We start from the raw sequence: 25,929 nt of genomic DNA on the forward strand, positions 1-25,929 counted from the left end.
CCAACTGTCCTTTTGCCATCACAGCATGGATCATTCATACTGTAGTACACAGTGGTCCTGTAAAAGAGTTATCTCTCGCCTCTGAGTTCCTTTAATCCCCTGCATGGGTACCACTCTTCCGACGTAGTGAGTTTAATACTTGCCTAGACTGCTGAGTGATCTTGGGTGTGCCAGAGATAATCCAGGGTGTGAATGGATGTGTTATACTGTGCACTGGCATAGGATACTGAAACACAGGGATGTGCTTCTGACACAGAAGCTTTTGTATTAAGTCTCTCCTAGGAGAGCATGTTGCCTGCTTTTCCAATTCCACATAGCTTGGGGATTATGTAAAGAAAGCTTTTTTTAGCGGACATTTCTAAACGTCTATGTTTCTGCTGGTTTTCAACCACAGTAATCTGAAATAGCTGAATTAAACCACTTCATATTTGATTTGGATTCGTTAGAGGTGCTACAGTAAGTTGAATAACAAATTAGCATTATTCATTGATTTAAAACAACAAACAGTTAAAACAGTATTAAGTAATTAAGAGCACGCCCAGCAAATATATTGAAAAGCTTTTGGATAACAGCACCAACAGCAGTAAGCAGGCATGAATCATATTACAGCTGTATAAACTGTGAACCATTTTTTAAAAATATTATATCAAATAATGAGATTCTCTCATGTTAATGTTTTTTAAACACAAAAATAACAAGGGGCCTTAAAACCAACAGAAAAAACTTTTTTTGTCACTGTGCCTGGCTGATTTAAATATCAGCTCCTGTCTTTGCCTAATGTCAAGAGAAAAGTGGGTGTTCCCTGACACAATAAAGTCACTTCAATGTATAGGGTGAAATTTTGTTTCATTACAATGTGAATATTTAGCTTTAATTAAATTAACAAATTTCATATTGGCCACTGGCTGAATGCTGCTTTACCTGTTATGGGAAATGAAAATAAGTTAATAATAATAAGAAAAATATTCACCTGCTTTAAAACATGAAACTTGAAAGTAAAAGGTGCAGCTGGAAGTGAAATAATGACTTATATTTGTGACTAGATATTAATCCAGTTTTCTGTGGCCTTTCTGGACTTGGAGAAGGCATATGACCGTGTGCCCAGAGAGGTGGTGTATTGGTGCTTGAGGAAGAAAGGAGTACCAGAAAGCATGGTGAAGTTAGTTCAAGCAACCTATAGAGATGCAACTACGAAGGTGGTCACACAACGGGGAGACACAAAAGAGTTTGAAATCACAGTTGGAGTACACCAAGGATCAGCACTAAGTCCTTTCCTTTTTAAAAAACATTATTGACTCACTGACAGAGGAGGTAAGTACAGAAGTACCTTGGGAACTCATCTTTGCTGATGATGTGGCACTGATGGCAGATTTAGAAGTAGAACTACAGAAGAAAGTGTTCAAATGGCAGAGGAGTCTGGAAAAGGGTGGACTGAAAATGAATGCAGAAAAATCTGAAATAATGGTAATGGAGAGAAGAGGAGATACTATGACCAATGTTGTGGAGACAAATGGAGGAAAACTGAAACAGGTTGATGGCTTTAAATACCTTGGATCAAAACTGGTAAAGGGAGGAGAAACACTGGAGGCAGTAAAACAAAGAGTGAAAGCTGGATGGAACAAGTGGAGAGAAATAACTGGAATATTCTGTGACAGGAAAATTCCTAGAAAGTTAAAGTGCAAAATGTACAAGACTGTGATTAGACCTGTACTACTATATGGAGCTGAATGCTTGGCAGTTGGAAAGAGGGAAGAGAACTTGATGAGAAGAACTGAAATGAGGATGTTGAGATGGATTCTGCAGATTTCAATGAAGGATAAGATCAGAAATGAAGAAATCCGTAGACGATGTAGGGTGGTGGATGTAGTTGTAGGTGGAGAAGATGCGAGAGATTTAATTAACACATGTGTTTCTCATGAAACACAAATTGTGTTTCATGAGAAACACAATTTGTAACATGGACATTCTGGCCCACAAACCTTCCATTTTTTTCTAGCCAAGGTAACTCAAATGCAGGACTCAAATGCACCCTTAACTGACCTGATAGAAGGATTAATGTGAACTAACTTCAGTAATTGTTTTCAGTTCTTTGGCATGTTTGAGGTTGTTTGAGGTTGCCTTCTAACAACTGCATTTCATAAGCATCTTAAAATTCCAAACTTACGAGTAGAATTTTTTTTTCCAAATATTCCAATCAAGCAAATTTTTAGTTCAATGAAAGTTTCAATAATGTAATTAAGAGCACCTAGAATACAAACCAGGTGGTAAGTGGGCCTTCAGGACCAAGGGCAGGGGTACTTCTGCTTTAATGGACAAATAACTACCCATAGCCATTGCCCAGCCCTGTCATCTCTGCCCTGCACAGCTTTGCAAGTGTGCACAACCACAGCAATATGGCTTTTACTGTACAACTGAAGGATTAACACTAACACTCCCCTGATTCCATCTAGGTATAAAAACAGATAACACACACCTTTTTCAAAGTCCTCGTCATTTTGCTTTCCTTCTTATCAACCCTGTAGCAGCTCTATCAATGTACTGTTGTAGGCTCAGATGTGTTCATCCCAATAACAGTAAGTATTAGGGCTGACTTCTTGACTGCTGCAGAAGATCTGTAGTGTATTTCAAATGGAAACAAACACATACGCCATAACTCAGTAAATACCTCATTTGTGAATATGTACAGTATTTAACTTAGTTATTTGGGAATGAAAACACTACATTATGTGTTTTATGTTGCTAAAGTGTTATAAAATGTTGCTCCTGAGAGCAAAAGCTCATGAGAGATTTGAGTCAAAAGGGGATTATACACTTCTAAATAGCACAGGGATTTTGAAAAGGGAAGGGTGACAATTTTAAAGGGGCTGTTTGCATACACTAGATCCATTTTTGTAGTGAGACAGCTCTAAAACACTTGTGTATGTACAGCATATGTACTGTTGATATATATGGGTGTGTACATTTTTCCATTGCTTTTTTTCTGTTTTACCATTCCATGCTTTTAATTCCAAAACCCATGACGGAAAAGAAAATGATAAATGCTCCGAAGGCAATGGTGAAAGCTTCTGTACTGATACCCCTATCAGACTGGCATGCTTTACCATATTTCTTTGAATTAAGCACAAATATATCTTTAGAATAATAATCTGAAAGATGAGGTAGATGCAAACCCCTGGCAGACAGCTGAAATCGAGTGGCACATCTGGAATTTCTAATTGGCAAACTTGTGATTTTAAGACAAACGTTTGATTCACTGCAGGTCAACATTCCTAAAATGAAATACATATATTAATGTTTAATTTGAGTGTATGTTAGGACATTTTAGACACATCCCTTTTTAGTACAGTACATTATTATATTTTAACAATAATAGTTTAGTTTATAAAGAGACTGCCAATCTTTTAACATCTGCATGCTTTCCATTATTGTATTTGTAGCCAGCTGGGTTTCTACATTCACATAAATGGACGTATTGTTGTATCAGTGGTAACTTGACAAAAAACAGGTTTTCTTTGATGACAGCACAGCAACTGCATTATGTAGCACTTTCGTTTAATTTATCCATAGCTGCTTGGCAAATCTTTCAATCTAGTCTTCATGGTCAAAATTGGCAGCTGAACAAGCTGGACTGTCCTGTCAAAAGGAAATTACAAAAAGGTTCTCTGTCCCAGTACCTGTCTTTTCAAATAAGTCAATTCTGAATCCAGGAGTCTGACTGTAAGTATATTAACAGAAATCACAATACTACAGAATATTTCAGTCACAAATTGAAACAGACTACTACATGTGAAATTAATGCTGATGCATTTGTAATTTTAAGTGCACTTATTATCTATTCATACACACAGAAAGAAAGTCATAAACAGTGCTGTAATTTTGTTTTGTCTTGTTTGACATGACTGTCAAGACATTTCACATTTATCAGTAAAACATTAGACTTTCTTTGCAAAGCTAAAAACATAGTAAAAAAAGCACTTAAGCTCTTATAAATCTATCTGCTATAAATATCTAATATAAATCTATATGAGTGCAAAACAAAATAATAGTTTGCAGCTATAGCAATGATTGGAATTATATATCGTGTTTCTGAAAAAGCAATAGATAAGATGTGAAGATACTGAATAAAGGGAAGAGAAATAAAATTACAGAGAAGAAAAATGGACATGATTTCTTTCCCTGCCTTTCAGTACCCAGTGTTTCCACACCTTTGAACTGAACTTCATGTATAGTACATCTTTACTGATTGCCATACATTTTATATGAACCTTTGATACACTCTGATACAACTGCTTCATACACATGTTGAGTAAACAGAATGTCCTGTCTCTCTGATAAATGTACTGTATATAAGTATGATCTCTTCTTTTTAGATATCTGCACAGGTAAATAACTTGACTTAGTTTTTTTTTTTCCTACTGACTGTCTACTGTATGTCATATCTGCGTGAATTGATATAACAGAGCTTCGATTTCTTTTTGGCATTGTGAATGTTGTACTTTAAGTTAATATACACTAAGTGACAACAATCACTCCTCATTGATAAGGATCATTTTCTCATCAGGAACATGGGGAAACACACAAGTGTCTATTTTTTACAGGACGGGAAGGATTAAACTCCGTCATTGTCACTTTTGATTAGACTTAAAACCAAAATACTAGTTCCTTCCTGTGAATCTGAGTGGGTTAAAAAAAAAAAGTGGCTTTGTCTCTCATGGATTCCATTAATGCCATGATGTAATGCTTGAAAAAATAAGCTAAACTGCCCAGTGGATTTAAAATTTCCTTGCTGGGGAGGTCACTTCATTCTTTCCTAATACACAATCACTAAAGAATGATATGAGTCTGTGGGTGAACAACAAAGAGTTCCTATTATTACTCAGTACAAAAGAGCTATAACGAGAAAGGGCAATTTGAATCATGTACACGAAAGCACCTGAAAGAGGAAATGCTGCTTCACGCTACTTGGCAGGATTGATGGATTTTGCTTTGAGAGTTTACCTGCTGCCAAAGCCCTGATTCATATATTTCCTAATCACTTTTTCTAAACCTGCATTCATTCAGGCGCCTGTGATTAGCTCCAGGAAAGGGAAGTTCTAAGCATTAATCAGAATAATTTAATTTACCAGTTAAAGTCTTTAATAAGCTTTATCATATGTAGCACATTCCACTTCTCAGGGCAAGGTGAGTCAAATAATTTTACAGATTCAGTATGGTTATACTGTACATGGTTATATCTCAGATCAGTTAATCCTTATTTAACAGTCTAACCTCATTTGTCTCTGCTTTTGCATGTTTTTGTCTAAAAATAGCATTTTTATATGCAATTATTTGTTGATTAATTGACAGTACCTGATTCTGTTTGCTTAAAGGAAGAGAAGGGGAACTTCTTGACTTTTAATGTTTATGGCTCTTTCTAGACAGCAGACATGAATGACTTGGAGATTGGGGTGATACAAAGTCTTCTGAGCTTCATCTGTACACAGTCATCCACAGCACAAACAACCAAAAGATTCACATAAACTAACCTGTGTACAATATTATTAAGAATAAAAACAATAATTAACAGTCATCACCTCCTGATTGTGACCTTGTTCCCCACGGAGACTTAGACTTGTTGTTGGGACAACTCTGCACCCCTGGTAGGGTTACCTTTGACAAATTGATTTAAGGATAATCCAAACTAGATTCCCATCACATTTCTGTTAGAAACCCAGATCAACCTGCCTGGACCATGGACATCAGGGGCTGTGTTTGCTGGTGAATGTCTGGTGGTTGGATGGATCAAAATTGGCTGCATGGAGCTGTCATGTGGGCTCATCACTCTACAAGATCATGGATGGTGGACGCATGTGATGCCCGTCAGGTAATGGGCATGAATGGGACAGATCTAGACGGACTAGGCCCTTGCAATGGAAACTGGCTCTTGGAACTTTGAACATCACTTCACTGGTGGGGAAATGGCTAGAGCCGGTGCAGGAGGTTGAAAAGTAATGACTTGTTAAAATCTGTCTTAGTTCTATGCACAACATTGGCTATGGAGCCAAACTTCTCACTCAGGTTTCTCTCCTTCTCTAGAGGTCCCCCACATGAGAAGCCCCAGCTGGTTGTAATACACAGATGGTGTTTATCCTGGTGGATGAGAGGGTTGCCTCAATGTGACTATGAGTTGCAGTGAGGGAAACTCTGACTGCTGTTTGTGCTTATGCACCCTAAAACAGTTGAGTATTCAGCCTTCTTAGAGACTTGGAGAGTGGGTTCAGTGCATAATTGGGTACTAACTCTGTAGTGGTACTGGGAGAGTTCCACACACATGGTGAATGGCAGATAGACTAGGGTGTGATTGGGAGGAAAGACCTCTCTAACCTGAACCTGAATGGAAAGTTGTTATTGGACTTCTCTGCTCATCATTGACTGTCCATAACAAACAACATGTTCAAATACAGGGTTGCTCCTAAGTGCACTTGGTATCACAGCACCTTGAGCTGAAGGACTATGATTGACTTTGTGGCAATATCACCAGACCTAAGACCCAATGTTCTGGACATCTGGGTAAAGAGAGGAGAGGTCCTGTTAACTGATCACCACTTGCGGGTGAGTTGGGTCAGATGGACGGCGGCATCGGAACTTCCAGGGTTCTGGAAAGGATAATCTGCCCAAAGCCAAGCCTTAGATACAGGAGGAACTGTACAGATCCTAGCCCGTGGAACAGTAGACTAATTATTTGTCCTTGAACGCATATTTGAAGGGACATGGGAGTATGCCACCCCTATCTACATGTTTTGTGCTCCAGGGTATCTTGTGGGAGATGGTGTGGGAGTATGGGATGCCAGGGCCATTGCTGCAGGCACTGACTGATATTTTAGAATATTTGTCTGCATTCTCAGCATTAAGTCGAGCCTGTTCAAGGTGTGCGTTGGATTCCACCAATGATGTGTTTTGTCTCATTTCCTGTTCATTATTTTCATAGACATGATATCAAGGAAAGCAGGGGTTGGAGTATATCCAGTTTGGGGACCTGAGGGTTTCATCTCTGCCATTTTCAGATGATGCATCATCTGACTGTGATCTCCAGCATGCACTGGAGATGTTTGTAGCCAAGTATGAAGCAGTCACAATTAGGGTTGACACCTCCAAATCTGAGGTCATGATCCCCTTCTGGAAAAGAGAGGATTGCTCTCTCCAGCTGAGGGAGGAATTGTCAGGGATGTGGTTCAGCAATCCGTTCCAGGTTTATTGTAAGACCCTACGTGAGGCAGTAGAATCCGAAAGAGACAGGAGGCAGACTTCAGGGAAGACACAGGGTTTATTGGTGATGGTAGTGGACAGTGACAGTATGTGAAAAGTTGCACAAGGGAACAATCAAAGGCAACCAAGTCCAAACAGGTCCACACGAAGGTCAGGGCACAGTCCAAAACTCTGATATCGGGAGATCCATCCAGAGACAAGGACAAGGCTAAAATCCCTGGGAAGGGGGAACACAAACACAGGAACATCGAGGGATCACGGGGCAAAGTCCTCCAGGCCCCGGACTCAGACATCATTAATGTCTGGGATGAGGTCTATGCCCTCAGGCAAGCCGTTGCCTGGTAGTAGGCGGGAGTCTAGACATCTGCAGTCCATTGCTGAGCCCTGAGCCCTCGAGGTGCTGGGATTATATAGGGAAAGACAAACAAGGCACACCGGGAGAACATACAAACAATCACACGGAACTAATGACAAGAGAGTAGTGGAGCGCCCCCTAGAGGAGGGATGTCCACCGTGACAGGAATGGCTGCCCCAAATGGCAAAGTTTAACTACCCTGGGTTCTTGTTCACAATTGAGGGTAGAGGGGATCATGAGACTGACCAGGAGATTGGTATAGTGGCTGCAGTAATGTGGATGCTGTACGGAACTGTGGTGGTGAAACAGGACCTGAACTTTTTTGACGAAGATATCGGTTTTCTGATTGATCTGTATACCCATCCCAACCAATGGTCATGAGCTTTGGGTAGTGACTAACAGAATGAGATCTAAGGTACAAGTGGAGAAAATAATTTTCTTCGTAGAGTTGTTGGGCAGCTCTGCTCTCTGTGACGGGGTGAAGAGCTTGGCAATTTGGGACGATCTTGGAGTAGAGTTTCTGACATTCTGGATGGAAAAAAGCTAATTGAGCTGGCTTTGGCATTTGGTGAGGATGCGCCCTGGGTGCCTTCCCCTGGATATTATACAGAGCATGACCCCCTGTGAAGAGACCCCAGGGCAGACACAGGACATCCTGGAGGGGTCATAACTCTCTGGCCTGCAGAAAGGAAAGTCTGGTTTTGGACATTCCAAACAACCATTAGTGTAGAGGTTCAAATATTCAATCTGAAATCTCTTTCAATTAGCACATAGAATATTCAGAGTTTCCATTTGGAAACACCTCAAAGAGCACAGACCTGCAGTTTATAAAAAGTTCTGAAGGAATAGATGAAATGATACTGTGGGAGATAGGGTGTAAGGCAGACAAAGCCGGCTACAAGGAAATTATTGTGCCCTCAATTTAAAAAAAACTGTCATACTGAGCAAAGACTCAGAATCAGTCGAAATACGATCTTGACAAAAAATAAAGCTTTCCTATGACTACTGTATATTCTCTACAGTTTCCCTACAGAGATCTGCCACCAGAGCCAGGAAAGTTTGCTGTTCTTTGGAGACCTCATTGCACGAGCACACTGGTGGACTTCACCAGCATGCAAAGGAACTCATACTATATATAGCATTTGGACATTTGCCTGTATACTATGCACCATTCACTTCACACAGGTGCAACCACGACTCCAAGGTCAACAAAATGGTTGTGAGTTGCTACAGATTTGTCATGGGATGGCCTGTGCATCATCAGCAGCATTCACTGTCTAACCACAAACACTCCACTCTTACCATAGGCAGATGACGTTGTAAATCAAAGCACCACACCAGTTCAAAGGCACATTGACACAACCCAGCAAACTGTATAACCTTTAGCAGCCATAAAGATGGGTTTAGATACATACAGCTTAGATGATCACTAGAGAGCACTGAGTAATCTAGGATTTGTGTTTTTTTTAATACATTCCTAAGCATCCCCAATTAAACTAATAAAACAGTAATACATTTGGTTATACCTGAATTAAATCACATATTATGATAAATTGCCTTGAAATCAAAATGAAGAAGAATAAAATAAAAAAATCATTCAAACCACTAAAGCAAAAGAAGAATAGAACTTGATGCAGACAGCTAAATGCAGACTAGAAAAGCACTGTGAAAACTATCAGCTCAAATCCCCAGACAACCATACAGTGCAGATCTCTAGGTACACCACCTATACTTTGAAATTGTAAAACACTACAAACACAGCATTAAAAAGAAAAGCATACTTAAACAGACAACCAATAGAAAACAAGAAGTTATCAAACCAAAATGTCTTCCGGAAAAACTAGAACACTAAATTAAAACTCAAATAATTTGCTATCCAAAATGGAACACTCTTTGAGAAATCTTTACCAGAAGTTGCCAAAACTAAAAGCATTAGACAAATAAGACGTCTACTAAAAACTCAAATATCCACAATGGCTGTTAAAGACAACCAAAACCCCTTAGGCTCCACAATCACAGAGCAGGAGCTATTGGACAATCTCCAGACCCTGAGTCTGTGCAAAACCTGTGGCCAAGATGGAGTCAACAATGAGATGCCAGTACACTGCAGCCCTGAGCTACAATAATCCCTGCTCAAACTCTTCAAACTAATCCTGAGAGCTGGGTGTTTTCCTAAGGGATGCAATCAAAAACTACTGTATTTACCCACATCTATAAAAGTGGAAACAGATTTGACACCAATAATTATCTTGGCATCTGTATAAACAGTAATTTAGTGAATGTGCTTTTTCAGTATTATTAAGATTTGAACATTTAACAATGATATTTACTCTTCCTCTTCCTTACCAAGCAGTGTCCCTAAGAAAAGTCAGATTGGCTTTTTGACAACTATACACCTGATATTCTCAACACACACTTGTAAACAAACATCCAACCATTTCCTTTATCCAATACTGGATCACAAGGGAGCCAAAGTCTATCCCTGCAAGCAATGGGAGCAAGGCAGGATACACCCTGGACAGGAAGCCAGTTCATCTCAGGGTACACACAGACACACACACTCACACCAGGACCAGTGTTCCCTGAAGTCACTTAACCTACCAGTATGTCTTTGGACTGTAGGGGGAAACCAGAGTATCCAGAAGAAACACCTGTGAAAACGGGGAGACATACAAATGCCACGCAGATAAAGTAGCATCTCAGGGATCGAACCCAGGATCCCAGCACTGAGAGGTACAGTACTATAGCATTGCTAACCATTGAACCACCAGGCCACCAATAAACATGCTGTACATGTCCTCCCCATAAATATATATATTTTTCCTGTTTTATTGATTTTACAGAAGCATTTGACTCAATTTAGCATGAACAGGCTATTTTACAAACTTCTTCAAAATGGAATAGGAGGTAAAGGATCAACTTCAAGACTTACAACTTCAATCAATCTTTCTATCAGTTATCATTCATTCTCAGGGAGGGAAATGGAAATTCAATGGAGCTGGTAGTCAAACACGTGATCTCCTATCACAAACTGAGGAACAGATATTAAGTATCACATACTAATACTAATACTATACTGTAAATTTGTGTAAATGTTCACTAAATTATTTTCAAACTGCAGTTCATCAGACTTGCCAATAAAGCTATTTTAATTTAAATGTATGTTTTATTTGGTGAGATGGGTGATACAAATACTGAATCATTAAATCATTTAAGAAGCTTTGAAGCACTTTCTTTGAGTCCTTGAAAATGAACTACAGAAGGTTACCTACAGTAGTCACGTTGTAGAATACCATGGCTTTTTTTCAAGAAAGAGCTGGACAAGTTCCCCAGTTCAATCACCTATTGGAAACTGAACAAGTGTAAGGGGCTAAATGACCTTCTCTCATTTACAATCTTTGTTATGTTCTTATGAACAACAGGCTTATATAAGTTATATCAAGGCTTTGGTTGGTAAATGAGAGGAAAGGCAAGAATTTAATACCATATGTGTCCGTAATTTAATAGGAAAAACATTTCCATAATTCTCTTCAACATTCCTTTCCTTAAACATTGGTTTAATAAAAAAGCCAGTTGTACTGATGTTTCCACAGGTCATTTTCCACTTTGGAAAACTATAAATGTTCTCAGTCATGCAGTTCTAAATTGACTGAGTGACTTCAGTCATTTTTTAACTGCAATGTTATCATTAATGTCATCAACTTAGTGAGGATACCTTCTCTTACGAATTTCAGAATACCAGCTCATAAAAGATTAGAATTAAACGTTTCCTAAGAAATCACAGAATCAATCGAAATTGTTTTGCGTTTCTAGACTAAGAGCTGGCTTTAGGGACTGCTTCTTTATAAAAAATATTATGTAAAGACTGTTGACAAGGGTGCTTCAAGATATGTTTAGAATAAGAAACAATGACCCGACAAAAAATAACCTTCACATCATCTTTTATTCGGTAACTTGTAACTGATTCCATAACAGTGTTTTTCACCAGATTAAAATTTAGTAAAAACAGAAGAACAATGAGTAGTGTATTTCAATGAAAGTAAAAATACTTGCACAACTTTTATATTTGTTTACTTACTACAGTGTGAAAACCTAATGCTTCTTAACAGTAAGAAAATGTTACAGAAAAATATTTTGATTATTAGCACATTTCAGATGTTTTAATAAACTGTTATTAAACAGCATCTGTTTACATTTCACTTTTAATTTTTCCAAAATATACAGTGTTATTGATTTTCTGTACAGTACGAATTTGGTTACAAGACTTAACAATCAATTCAGTAAATATCTTGTTGCCTTGAAACATTTTAATCTGGGAATTAAAAAAAAAACATTTAAAAAATAGGGCGTATGTTTGTATGTTTTTCCCTGTGTTTGTCAAGTATGTTTGCTCTGGGTGCTCCAATTTCCTTTAGCAGTCCAAAGACACACTGGTAGGTCAATTGGATTCTGGGAAAATTGGTCCTGGTCCTGGTGTGAGTGTGTGTGTGTCTGTGTGTGCCCTGTGATGGAGTGGTGTCCCATCCAGGGTGTACCCTGCCTTGAGCCCTTGGTTGTTATTGTAAACTTTCTTTTTAAATGTCAAATAATTATTGTCTTGAATAATATTATTTTTCACTAACTAGAAAGTATACAGATGTTTACAAAGTGCACAGGTACTGTATACAAGAAAAACCTACTCTTATTCTTTACTATAAATTATAAACATTATGTTGGAGATCCTTGTGTTTTGCCCTCTGTTTATAATTGTCATTAATCTTTATGGAAAAAGCACACAGTATGTTCAGGAATGTATTGCATTTACTTTCCTTTGAAATCCCATCTTTGTTCTTAATTACCTCATCTGTTTCTAATTTGTAAATTCAGTGGCAAACGTCTGCACTCAAGATGTTTTTAAGCCCTTTCAAAATCTGTCTCTCAGGTAATAGTAGAAGATTAGAAAAAGTCTGCACCTTTATAGGTGGTATAACAGCTTCATTATGTTTGGTGACATAATAATAATCTAAATATTTTAGCCTATGCTTCAGATGCTGGCTCTATGAGTGGGAGTTCCATAGATATGTATTCTAGGTGTAATGTTGAAGTAGCAGGCTCTTACTTTTGAGCCTGCCGGAAATTTAAAGCACATTATGCAAATGTTTTAAATAGTTTCAGTTTGCTTCTCTGAGATATCCACTTTTGAGCCATTTCCATTCATCCAAATATCCCAAATTTAATTCAACAGATCAAAAAGGCACAAGGCACTACATAAAAATGTTTAGGTATTACAGAATACATAGAATAATTTCAAACCCATTGAAAAATTAGACTTGACACAATCAACATTGTTTTGCTTATCAAATATCATTTTATGCCATCGAATATTAACTGAAAGGGTTATAGTTTGAAACAGGCTTTCCTTTGAAACAGTCTTTTCATGCCCTAAAGGACTCTTTTACCATCTGTTCATCAAAGAGTTGCACTGGAATCGTAAAGATACTGCAAACTGTTAATATTAATTCACCCTCAAGTCCTGTGAAAAAATCAAATTCATAGGAACATGATGCTTCAGAAGAATAAAAGGAGATGTTTGCTCCCTCTTTTCTGTTCTGGCATACATATGCATTTCAGATTTATCCTGGAGGTTTGAGTAATTTTTGAAGCTGCCCGTGTTTCCATGGAAAAAAAAATGCAAGAGGGACGCCTGTTGAAAAAACATTATAGGGTTGTCCACTTCCCTAAACTCTCTGCATTGACTTCCAGTGTCTAGACAGCAAGAGGAAAGAGACATTTTAAAAAAGGTGTTTTGTAGTGCAGTATAAGTTATGGAACAGCAATATCAGTATGGGAAATCACCCCCATTTTCCCTACTTAAGGAAGTAGATAATTTTCAGCAAACTTTGGATGAATAGTAATTTTCTTGGATATCTCAAAACTAATGAAATTCTGCTTTCTTTCTATGTTGGTTTCACAAAACCAGTAGAATTCTATATGATTCTGGCTTTGCTTGGGAAGCTTAACAGATGGAACAGATTAAAACTGAAAACACTGAAGCTCTGTAATTCTGAAATTACAGTATTGTTTCATGCACTTTAAAAAAAAAAAAACCTTAGTAAGAGAAAAAAAAACAGGATGAAATTAGAATAGAACTGGAGTTTGGCCAAGCCCATAAAGGGCTTCCCAATTAAAATGTATTGTTGTGATAAACTTGCTATTTTCCCTGTCAATCATAATCAATATTATGTACAAAATTTAAGGTTCTCTGGTACCTTCTTATGAAAGCACTAGAAACAATTTAGCCAACAGGTCAATTTAACCGTGATTTAAATTTCATGATGTACTGTACATGATCTTATTGTGGGATCAGCTTATATTTAAACAGAGAATATTATTGCATCCATGCAAAAGCACATTCATTTTTCTCACGGAGTGCCTTGGAGGCCAGGGCTGAACCCCATAGGACACGTGGGATTGAATCTTTAAAGGTTAGATGTGATTAACATGTCCGTGATTGTAATGCAGCTTCCCTGAAAGAAGGACACAGTTACTTGTAGAAGAATCAGGACCAGCCAGTAATACAAAAATGTGATGACTTCATGCCAAGACTGAGAAACTACATGTTGTTAACGCAGGGATTACCACAGATTGATAAATTTGTTTTGGGCGAAGTCAACGTTTTTAACTCTCTCGATTAAATAAATACATTTTATTCTCGAGCTGCACAAACGTACAGATGTTTAAAGATACATGATGGCGAATGTCCCTGAAATGACATCACTCTGTGCATGAAGTTACCTCAAAACATTTAGGAAGAGGAGGGGAAATTACGTTGGACAAAAACAAACGTATATCTTTAAAAAACTGTATGGTGTACAAATAATAGTAATTTAAAAGTCATAGTTTTCTTTCATTTAGTATGAGATTAAAAGGCTAACTCCAGTGCCTTGTGGGACTGTCATCTCAGACCATAGGCTTCCACTTTCCAACACATGTGGTCTAAATTAGTTTGCTGGCTAGACCCCTAATCTGGAATCTTCCTCAAATGGATGTGGCCCAGGCAGACTTTTACTCATCCGCCGCTGACAGTTCTTAATGGAAAATCTGTGTTCAGTTATGCTGTAAAAATACTCAACTTAAACCTGGCTGAAACTTACTTGAGAAAAACAGGTCAGTAGCCGAGTGCCACCAAGACACATAAGAACAGTCTGCATTGCTGGTCTCATACATCATCAGACAAAATGAGCGATATATACACTTCAGCGGAGACATGAGTTTAAACAGAAAAGGGGCAGCACTTACAGAGGAACTGAATATATGTAATAGCTTTCACATGAATAGTTTTCACAGTTTGCACATGAAAGTATACAGTGTTTTGCACATTCTAAATCCCCTGATATGAATAAGACAGAAGTCTTCTTCTGTTATTTTCCATCCGATTAAATATGAGGTTTCCAACATTCTACTGATTCAGAGTCAACAATCCCAATAAAGAAAATAATATCACTGGAAAATTCCTCTAAAAACAATTAAAATAATTATGTTTTAAAGAGAAAACTACGTACAATATGAACCACCATGAATTATTCAAAGGTTCTGGTTATTTAATTTTTTATGCTTTAACATTTTGTACTTTCATCAAAATAAAAGCTATAGTACTGGGTACAAAACTTGACTAAATTACAATTGAAAATTGTTCTTGTTTTTGCCTTTCTGTATGCTAGGCTATTGCCGGAAATACGTCAGTGATTGCTTGATTGTTTAGTATTTTTCAATGTCAGGGCTCCCGAATTAAATTCTGCATTTTGCCTGATGGTTTTTCATTCCCTCAGTCTAGTCTGCCTGTCTCAGAAATATTATGACTTGTGATGCACAGGTATATGATCTTTCTGTGGAGGAAAACACTCTGACAAGGTCATACCCCCTGTCTTTGCAGTTGAAAAGTGAATCACCAGCTGACAGGCTCTCCCAGTGGTACAGAACTGTTCTGCTTTGGTGTGATCATCTTTTATTGATTCTAAGTTTTCTCTTGCGTTAGAGCTGCTGCCACAGTGTGATTGAACACTTGTCAGTTGCTATTAACCCATAAAGGACTAGTTTGACTTATATTGTCTTGCTGTACAGCATGTGCACAAAAATGAGGATGTAATTGTACTTTAAAGTTTTATTGTTCAGGTATCTTTACCCCAATCTCTCTCATATTCTCAATTCCCTTTTCTCCTGAGTGAGCTTTTTTTGTTGTTTTTGTAAGAAAAATCTGTTCTGCAATTCTGCCCAGGTAAAGATATTAAGGCAAACAACAAGGCATTCAGCTTGAATTTATGATGTCATTCATTATGTTAAAAATGCCATTAAAAAGGTTCCTCTGTTATTGCATCTCACAATATCAAATCTGGCAGTGAGGATAAAGACGTGTGAAATTAAAATGGTAAACTTTCTGCTGTTCAGGAGATTCTGTTCTGTTTCAGAAAGCTATTTAATTTCAAAACTGAACCCAGGTCACAAGGGGTTACAGTATGAGGCATCAGCACTAACTGCTCCCTAAGTATTTCCATTAGATGATAATTCATCCAGGGCACCTAAAAGTGCTATTTTTCTAGAGAATTTGGCAACTTTTTATTATATGCCATTTTGTGTTATGTATGAATTATTTTTTTGTTTTATTTTTGGCACTATGGACAAATGCCTCTTTCACATACACACATTACTGTGTCCTGCGCATATTTGCATCTCCCATATGCATGTCTTTTTTAATCAGATTTCCTTCTGGGGCTCTTTGTAAACACTTGATTACTTCTTGCTGCTGTCACAGCTGCCATGGACAGGAAGCATTATTTCAATTGTTCCCTTTTAAAATGTCGCAAGTTGCACAATTTTATGATTTCCTATTTTGAGTACTTATACAGTATGAATCATGTAATTCTCACAGTCTTGGGAATACTTAGGTACAATATTAGCACAATTGCACCTACTCATTTGCAGTTTTTCCATGTTCTGTTTTGTGGTTTTCTGGAAGAATGTCCTTGGTTCTGTATTTTGACTGGTTATCAGTGTTGGTCATACATGTGTCTTCATCTCCTGCTGAATACTTGCACTTCTTTGAAACCTTTAGCACACATTGATATTGATCAGAACAATTATATTAACTATTATTTTCAAAGCAAGACTAATTAATTAGTATTCTGTTTTCCCGCAATCATGTTAATACACCTCTAAAACTCCTTGTGTCTTTTAAGCAGCTGATATCATTTAAGATAACAAATCTAAAATGATTTGCTAACACACGGTCTGAATTCCTACCATAAAACAGTAGCCCAGAAGGTACAAACTGCAGTAGATATGAAAATATGAGTGAAAGTTCTTGAATTAATAGTGTAGCACTCTCAGGTTCACGGGGGTATGTTTCCTTGCTGCTGCCGCCTCAGGTCGCCCCCCCGCTGTTGGGGACTCGAACCCGGGCCTCCCGTGTCACTCAACAGGGACCCAGCCAGTTGAGCTAAAGGGAAATCTCCCATCAGCCCGGCGGCTGCGGTCCCTGCTACTCACAGTGAAGGGCGGTGACATCACCGTGCTGGTAAGCCAGCTCGCACAACCTGCAATGGTGGCCGTATGCGTTACAATAGTAAGCGCATTCCTGCTAGTGATATTGTAGTATTGCTTTCACCCATCTGGCATTGGACTACTCCATGACCTTACCCCTTTACCCATTTACTGGGTCACTCTTTCCTCTTCCTCCCCTAGAAAGATGGGGTGAAGCTCTTACTCTCTCTTTTTTCCTGCACTGTAAAGAAAAAGGTGACAAACTGGGTTTGAACAACTGTCTTCAGCCTGTTTCGTTCCCACACTGTCCTACATAGTCCTACACTCATTGCTGCTTGGGTCTCAAGTGCTGAGATGAAACTTTCCCTCAGATGTGTTTTTTTTAAGAAAATGTGTAAGTAAGGATGTTCGGTACTTGAGTGTTTCAACAAACCGTCCAACTCATTAGAACATATGATAATAAATTTGGATGCTAAATTGAAAGTTGGACATAGAATAAATATAAAGCGTACCTGCAGATAATGTGCCATTTCTTCTTAACCAAAGTTTGGGAAGGACAACAACTGACAAAGCCAATTTCACCCAGCTGTTTTAAACCACATCCCGACTTTCAATATATACGCATGTCTTGTCTTGTATTTTTGTTGCATTCGTTCTGTACAAAGACTAGGCTCTAGCTGGGTTGCAAAGGACTCTTTGCAATCCCGGCATTCCCCACAAAAAGGAATGCACTGATTTCTTCTGTCTTTCTACTTCTCTGAGGCCCATAAGAAGCAAGATCTGCCCCAGTGACGTCACCCAGTATACAGCTAGATGTCAGTTAATAGAACCCCTGGTTTCCCCTTACTGCTCTCTCAGGGCCTTCAATTCAATCTTTTTCCTCTGTTTCTGTTCCTCTTAACATTTCTTCTTCACAGTATGGTCCTGTTTTTCCTGTTGTCTAACACTCCTTTTGCAATTCCTGCTTCCTCATGGACTTTGTGATGAAAGTTCGGGAGGGATGACAACAACGAAGGGATGACCCTCTCAAAACACTATAAATACCTACAGTAAGTGATCCCCATCTCTCCATCGCATATGTCTTTTGCATGCACCTCGCTGCCTATCTGCCTCCACTCATAATGGATCTCCCCTCCCTCTCGCGTGCATCTTTGCATGGACTGTACTACGACGCTATCTCCACCATATAATCGGTAATCCCGTTTGCTGCTTTGATGCATAGGTTGATGCATCAGTCAGCAGTTGTCCTCTGTCTCATGTCCCTGTCTCATTTGCATTTCTATACCTGGTGTCCAATTCAGCCCTTTGTTAATTCCTCGTCCTGCTGCTACCGGTGCCATCTCCTTAATATTTGTATAGGTAAGTCCTATGTCTCATATCCCTGTCTTGTCTGTGTCCTTATCCTCTGTGTCCAATTCATCCTTTGCACCCAATTGGGCCCCAGGTTCATTTGTCTTGTCCTCTTGCTACTGACACCATCTTCTCAGCCCCGGTTCTGTCCATATTCTACTTCTGGCTCAGTCAGCAAATGTCCTATGTCTCATGTCCCTGTCATGTCGTGTTTTTATCTCTGGTGTCCAGATCGGCCTCAGGTTCATCCCTCTTGTCTTCTGATGCTACCAAAACCACCTCCTTGATATTCATACAGGTAAGTCCTAAGTCCTAAATCTCTATCCCCGGCATCCAATCCGGCCCCAGGTTCATTTTTCTTTTCCCCTGCCGCTACTGATGCTGGGTCTGTCCTGCGTCCTGCCTCTGGCTTGGTCAGAAGTCATGCTACGGGTAATACCCATTTCTCATTCATGTCTCTATCTCCAGCGTCCAATTCAACTCAGATTCTTTTCTCTCGTCCTCTGCTGCTACTGCCTCCATTTCCTCGGCCTCTGGTCTGTCCGGCAACCTACCTCCGGCTACTCAGCAGTCATCCTATGACTTAAGTCTTAATCCCTGGTGTCCAGTTCGGTCCTGGGTTCATTCCTCTCGCTCTGCGCTGCTACTGATGCCGCCTTCTCACAGCCTGTGGGTGCACGGGTGAGGCACCAGTGGCTGTGAGGTGTATGAGAGATAGGCTCGTGGAATACAGGTGAGCTCGTAATTGTGAGTTATGTGTTATTGTGTAACGTGTGTGAGAGACACTGCCTGGTGGCACGTGTTGGAGGTGCCAGCAGCTGATGGACTGGTGGAATACAAGTAGTTGCTAGCATGAGGGGATAGAGTTCATCGAAGAGCAAGGTGCTCTTTGAAAGAGAGAATTACAGCAAGGAGCCAGAGACACTGTGAGAAAGACTTCAGGCAGGGGGAGTAGAAGGCTTCTAGTAGTAGCAGCCTCGGTTGTTAACATGTCAGGCAACCAGTAAGGTAAATAGTGGTTCCGGCCAAAAAGCCACTGCTACTTCCTGAAAGGGATTATGAGAGGCGGCTGTCCTGAGTCCCAAGTAAGGGGCTATGGATGTGAGCTGTGAAGATCCTGGAAGATCTAGAGGTGTGATCGGGTCTTGAGCTTGACCTCTGAGTAGGTCTTGAGAGTTCATAGTTAAAGGTGCAAAACATTTCTTTAACACTTTAAAAAATGTCACTGGTCTTCAGAAGCAATCATCCACATCTATTTTAATGTTCTGAAGCAAGCATTCTTGCAGCTTTTCATGCTGTACCTATATATTCCTTCTTTTGGTTTTCTGCCTTGGCATTTTTTGAGGTTCATTTCCTTCTTTTTGGGGGTTCCGAGCCTCCTTGTCCTATGGCCAAGAGGTTAACCCTGAACAAAGCGGGATAAGCCACAATTTATTATACTTAAATACTTAATCAACATTACAAAACATCTGATTCTTGGATGTCGTTATTCCTCATGAAGTGGTGATGACTATAGGGAAAAAGTTTTTATTCAGTGGTTGGTATTATTAATGAGGTCAATGAACTTTTAGTCTTCACAGATGAATGAATATTGTTTGCATGATGAAAAACATTTACTGTATATGATGACTGATAAATTATTTCTTGTTGCTTTAGGGAACAATTAATTCTCAGTAATGGTCTTTTATTCAGTACAGGAAAAAACTGAAATTTATTTCTAATTCATTTAGTCGGTACCCATTTCTTATTGCATGTTTATTTTAGTTATTTTTAGAAATACTGTACACAAAGCTATGACCAATTAGTGCTGTTGAAAACAACTATTTAATATGCCTACTACCTCATGATAACACACATATTTAAGTGCCTTTGTACACATCATCAGTCGTGTAAACGGGGACCAATGGATATTTTAGGTCTTTAAAAATTACACATTCCTAATTCACCTGACCCATTTGAGGCTGAACAGACCTCACCTCATATCCAGGTGGTACTGAGCTGACACCCAGAAATCCCTGGTGGTCCAAAGACATCATGAAGCTAATGCCTCAATGGCCTTATTGATAGCTTTTCTCCTCTTTGCTCTAGTGATGCCTATTACACAGTAGTCTTTTCCAAAGGAAATAATATTATTATTATTATTTCTGGACACTTAACTCAAAGTACTTTACAATGAATGAGGACTCCCCTCGACCACCAATGTGCAGCACCACCTGCATGATTCGTTCATAGATGGGTATTAGCAGGAAGCCATGAGTAAATTAGTAAAAAAGGCCAGGGGGAAATTTAGCTAGGTTGCCAGGGTAACAACCCTGCTCTTTTTGAGAATTACCTTGGGAGAGTCAATACTTTGGTTTTACATCTCATCCAAAGGACGGTGCCTTTTTACTGTACAGTATGCTGGGGCTTCAGACCCCACACAGACTGCAGGGTGAGCATCCCCTACTGACCCCACTAACACTGCTTCCAGCAACGACCTTAACTTTCCAAGGAGGTCTCCCATCTAGGCACTGGCCAGGCTCACACCTGCTGAGTTTCAGTGGGTTGCCAGGTGTGAGTTGCAGGGTGAAATAGCTGCTGGCAGTAAGTCAGATGACGATTAAAAACCAGAAAGCTTCTGCTTCCATTTGGCTGTTAACCTCTGTTATTACACTTGACAAGAGGGAAAAGGGTGCAAGGAAGTGACTGAACAAAGAGCTCATGGAACTAAGAACATTTGTACTGTAGCTTTTAGGTTCAAAAGAGACAGAGGCATTGGTTTGGAGCTGGTAAAGAGCTCTGTCGCTCGTCTTAAACATTTATGCCATCACCTCTGTCTTTTTCTAAGCACTGGGTAGAAGAGAATAATTGTTAGTATTTTACATTTAAAAGTGTAGATTTTAAATCAGTGAATGTTCTGTCGGGTTGCAGAGTAGCTGTCATTGCTGCCCCACAGCACAAGGGGCCCTGGGTTCAATTCCAGACCTGGGTTGCAATTGTAGCGGAGCTAGTTCGGACACGGTGACGTCATCGCCCTCCCTATGTGTAGCAGAGACCTCAGCCACCTGGGCTGGGGGAGGTCTCCTTTAGATCATGCGGCTGGTTCCCTGTTGTGTTGTGTTATGCCAGAGACCTGGGTTCACGCCCCAGGTGTTGTGGGATTAACCGGTGGGGTGGAGCAGTGAGGGCACGAGCCCATGTGGAACGGCGACAATCACACTATCTGCATGGCATTTATATGTTCTCCCTGTTTTTGCATGGGTTTCCTCTGGGTGCTCTGGTTTCTTCCTCGGTCCAAAGACATAGTCATAGATTAATTGGCTTCTGGGAAACCTAGCCCTTGTGTGTGCAGTACATGTCTGTGTGTGCCCTGCTGTGGACTGGCATCCCATCCAGGGTCCTGTCTTGTGCCTTTCCAGGATAGGCTCCTGCTCCACCATGTATTGGATAAAGCAGTTGGAAAATACTTGTTATAGTATGTTATGTTAAATAGTATGATCCAAAAGTAAGATATTACTTTGACTTTTGTGTACATTTGTGGTCACCATATTATAGAACGTATATTGCTGCTCTGGAATCAGTCCAGAGTAGACCCATGAGATTCATACCAGGCTTAAATGAATTTCCAGCATTGACTGGCTGAGAGAAGTGAACCAGTTTAGTGTTGAATACAGGATCAGAGAATTCTTTAGAACCAACTGTGAAACATAGGACAAGTGGAAATGCAAGAGGCTTTTTAAACAAGGGGTTTTGGGAGTACAGTACGAGCTACCTACAGTAAGTATGTTCTCTCAAAAACCTCTGGATGAGATCCTTGGATCAGTTAGCGACTAAACATAAAAAGGTCAAAAGGATCTGTCTCGTCCTCTCCTCAATGCCCAATAGTCAACTTTTAATGTTTTTACTGCTAAAGATACTGTATCTGTAAAGCACTCAGTGCAAAAAGTGTTGTGAATTAAGTTGTACCAAATAAAATCTTTATTTTATTTATTTATCGATTGCTTATGAGCAAAAATAGAAAAGATTCATACAGTATGAAAGGCTCGCACCATTTAGTATACTACAGACGAAGACACATGTAGTGCGCAAAGAGCTGCGTGGCCAGTGAGACAGAAGTTCCACGGTATAATAGGATTGGAAAGCATCAATTCCTTAAGGAAAGCAAGAATGTGTAATCATTGCTGTGTTTTACAGGTACTGAAATTTTGCTTTGTTTTGGAACTTGTTTCTAGGCAAGGTTTATTATTTTTGCAGTTGTTTCCAAAGGGCAATAGGATAATACACTAGTTTGTTCTGGGATTTATGTCTGAATTTGGAACTCTACTGTTTAGAAAGCTTTCCAGCTCTTATGGCATTTATTAGTTTCCGCACCACACTATTAGGCTGCTCTTTCTCTTGAAACTAATTTCACATTAAAGATAAGTGCTTCCCATTCGCTCATTTCGAGAGCATATTTAGGGAAAAATACAAAATGTGTTTGCCTTGTCGTTTGTCTCGCAGGTTCGGAAATTACTGTTTGCTGCGTTGTCTGCCCCAGATGATTTTCAAAGCTTAATCAGAGTCTTCCTTTTACAAATGAAATTAATCAGTCAAATTGTCACTTAAAGAAAATTAATCGAGCCAATACAAATTGCTAATAGCTCTAAAGCACGAATAAAGACCAGTTTAAGAAAGATTACTTAGGAAAAGAGAGTGGGGCAATTTATTTCATGTTTGTCCTAGGAATAGATTGCCAGCTGAACAAAGGCAATTTTGCTCAATTGTATGCATACTTATGTTTTCTCTCTATATATACAGTATGCACCCTATTTTGTGTGTGCACAAAATAACAGCAGGTGAGCTATAATCTTGGAGGAAATGCCTTTTTTAAGTATTTGCAGCATACAATCAGAAGCAGTATATCAAAGGCAGGAGTAGTAAGTAAAAAAACTTACTAGAGGCCCTACAGATGGCTTATTGATTAAAAAATATATATATATATATCTAGTTTGGAGAATGTTGGTAATGGGGACCAGGCAGAACTGCCTTCTGAAAAAAAATGCAAAGCTTTGTAGCTAGACAGGCAGTGGAAATACACAAAATGAGCATTGGTGATGTAAATTAAGCAAGTATTTCATATTATTGAAATCACAAGTCATACAATTCTCTTTACCTTCCTTAATAAAAATCACTCATTTAACAACATGTCATGGAGTTCTTTAACATTGTTCATATAAATTACAGCAAGAAAAATGAAGGTCCATTAGAAGTGGTTTAGGTCATGTGTGAGTTTAGTCTACATGGGACTTCTGCTCAAATTCAAAGCTTAATCAAAGAAGAATAAACTGTGAAAATAATTACTTTCATATTTTAGATATAATTTGTTTGAAATTTGTATCATTTGTCCTTGTAGATTGAAATTACATGAATACATTGACTAATATTTTCAATGCTTTCCATAGTGAACTAATGCATATGTACAGTAAGAAAGCATGACAAAATATGTGGTCCACTTTAAGTCACTATTAAAATTGCAATTACTGCCCATTTTCAAATAACTCCATGATATGGGAATACTGTACTGTACTGTATATAAAATTTGTCAAACATGGTGAGGTGTCAGGTCTTTTGAAACTAGCTTTCTCCTATTACTTTGAAAGTTATTTCAAAAGTTATTGAAATAATAACCAGTTAAATACACATAATTAAATCTCACTGCTTAAATTAATATATTGAAAAATATAGTACACTGAAATGTATGGGTGAATTTGGTTGTTAAATGTTTCACTAAAATTCAAATTCATCATTATTTTATGTTGCAGTAATACGTTAAACTGCTGTAACTGGTCTTCTTCAGTTGGTATCATGAGTAACAGTATATGCAGGAGGAAATATTACATTGCAGCACATTGCAGCAGTGGTTAGTGTCTTTGCTCTGCAGTACTGGATTTCCTGACTTGTACAGATTTGTACAGTATGTTCCCCATGTGTTTGGGTGGAGGTGCTGCAGTTTCTTCCCATAATCCAAAACCATAATGGCAGGTTAACTGGCTTTTTCCATTTTTGGACAACTTGGCCTTGGTGTGAGTGTATGAATGTGTGTCAGTGTGTTTGTCCTGTGATGGACTTGTATCCCTTCCGGGGTTATGCCCGGCCGTGCACTCTTTGCTTGCTGGGATAGGCTCCCCTATTATGCTGAACTGGAAGAAGCGGTCAGAAAATGAATAGAGGGGAAGTAATACATGTCTAAGCCCATCCATCAAACACACCAACACTCAAACCAGTGCCAATTTTTCCAGCAGCCAGTAAACCTACCAGTATATCTTTGGATTGTGGGAAGAAAGACACACCTCACCCAGAGCACCCAGAGAAAAGCCATGCAGAGATGGGGAGCACATACTGTAAAAACTCCACCCAGACAGCACCCCAGGAATTACACCCAGGACCCCAGCTGTGCACAGCTGCAATTCTAATTACTGTGTCGAGTCAATTGTTTGAAAAAAAAAATCTATATTCATTGAAAAGTAAAAAAAAGTTGTTATCTGAACGGCTATGAAGTCTGGATATTGAAATTAGAACACTGACAACAATCCAATACTTTCCATGGAAATATAAGGAATTCTATCCATTCAAAACTAGGTTACCAGGATTTATCCATGCAGAGTTGTTTATATAACACTACATTAAGGAATTAAATCCAGTTTCAGATTTGCATTTTTGACTGATTAGCCTTATGGTGTATGATCTTCCAAGCATCTTTTAAAGTACATTTAATAAGAGCTCCTGGTATGCAGCCATTATACATAATATTATATTTCTTTTATAATGGCCACCATTGCCTTACATGTGACTGAAAAGATTTCTGTGCTTTGTTGCTACAGTGCTGTAGTGCATTGTAAATTGTTTTTTTAGGGAGTTTAAAGGATCTTGTCTGATTTCCCTCAGCTTAACAGAGGGATAACCTTTCCACAAAACATTTAGAGCAGAAGATAGGTTTCAGTCTTCGTTACATAACTTCTGCATTATATAGCATAATCCTGTATGAGATTTAAGATAATCCCACACTGAAAACAAGAAAGGAAGATGACATTTTTTTTGGCTGTGGAGCCCTTTTCTACGGGGCAAGAGAATGAATGAAAGAACGGAGTGTTAAAAGGAGGACAAAAGAGAGAGAATTTGATCATTTTACTTATTAATATTTTAATTACAGGTGAGTCTGTAGTAATACAAAAATAACATAATAACACAGGAAAGGTTGTAAATGATAGGAGGCCATTCAGTCTCTCAAATTCAATTTGTGGCTAAACTGTACCTAAGTAATTGAAGAATATCGTTTTGCTGCCGTAAATAACTGGCATCTTGGTTAGCCTGTAGGTCAGGTGGTAAAGGCCTACAACGTATCATATGAAAAAGTGCCTCCTCTTCTCAGTTTTAAATACACCTCCACGCAGTTTCCACTGATGTCTTTTAGATTGTGTCTCTCAATGTTGAACAGGCTGTACGTA

This window comes from Lepisosteus platostomus, chromosome 3, assembly GCF_059453375.1.
Source record: "Lepisosteus platostomus isolate fLepPlt1 chromosome 3, fLepPlt1.hap1, whole genome shotgun sequence".
Lineage (NCBI taxonomy): Eukaryota > Metazoa > Chordata > Actinopteri > Semionotiformes > Lepisosteidae > Lepisosteus > Lepisosteus platostomus.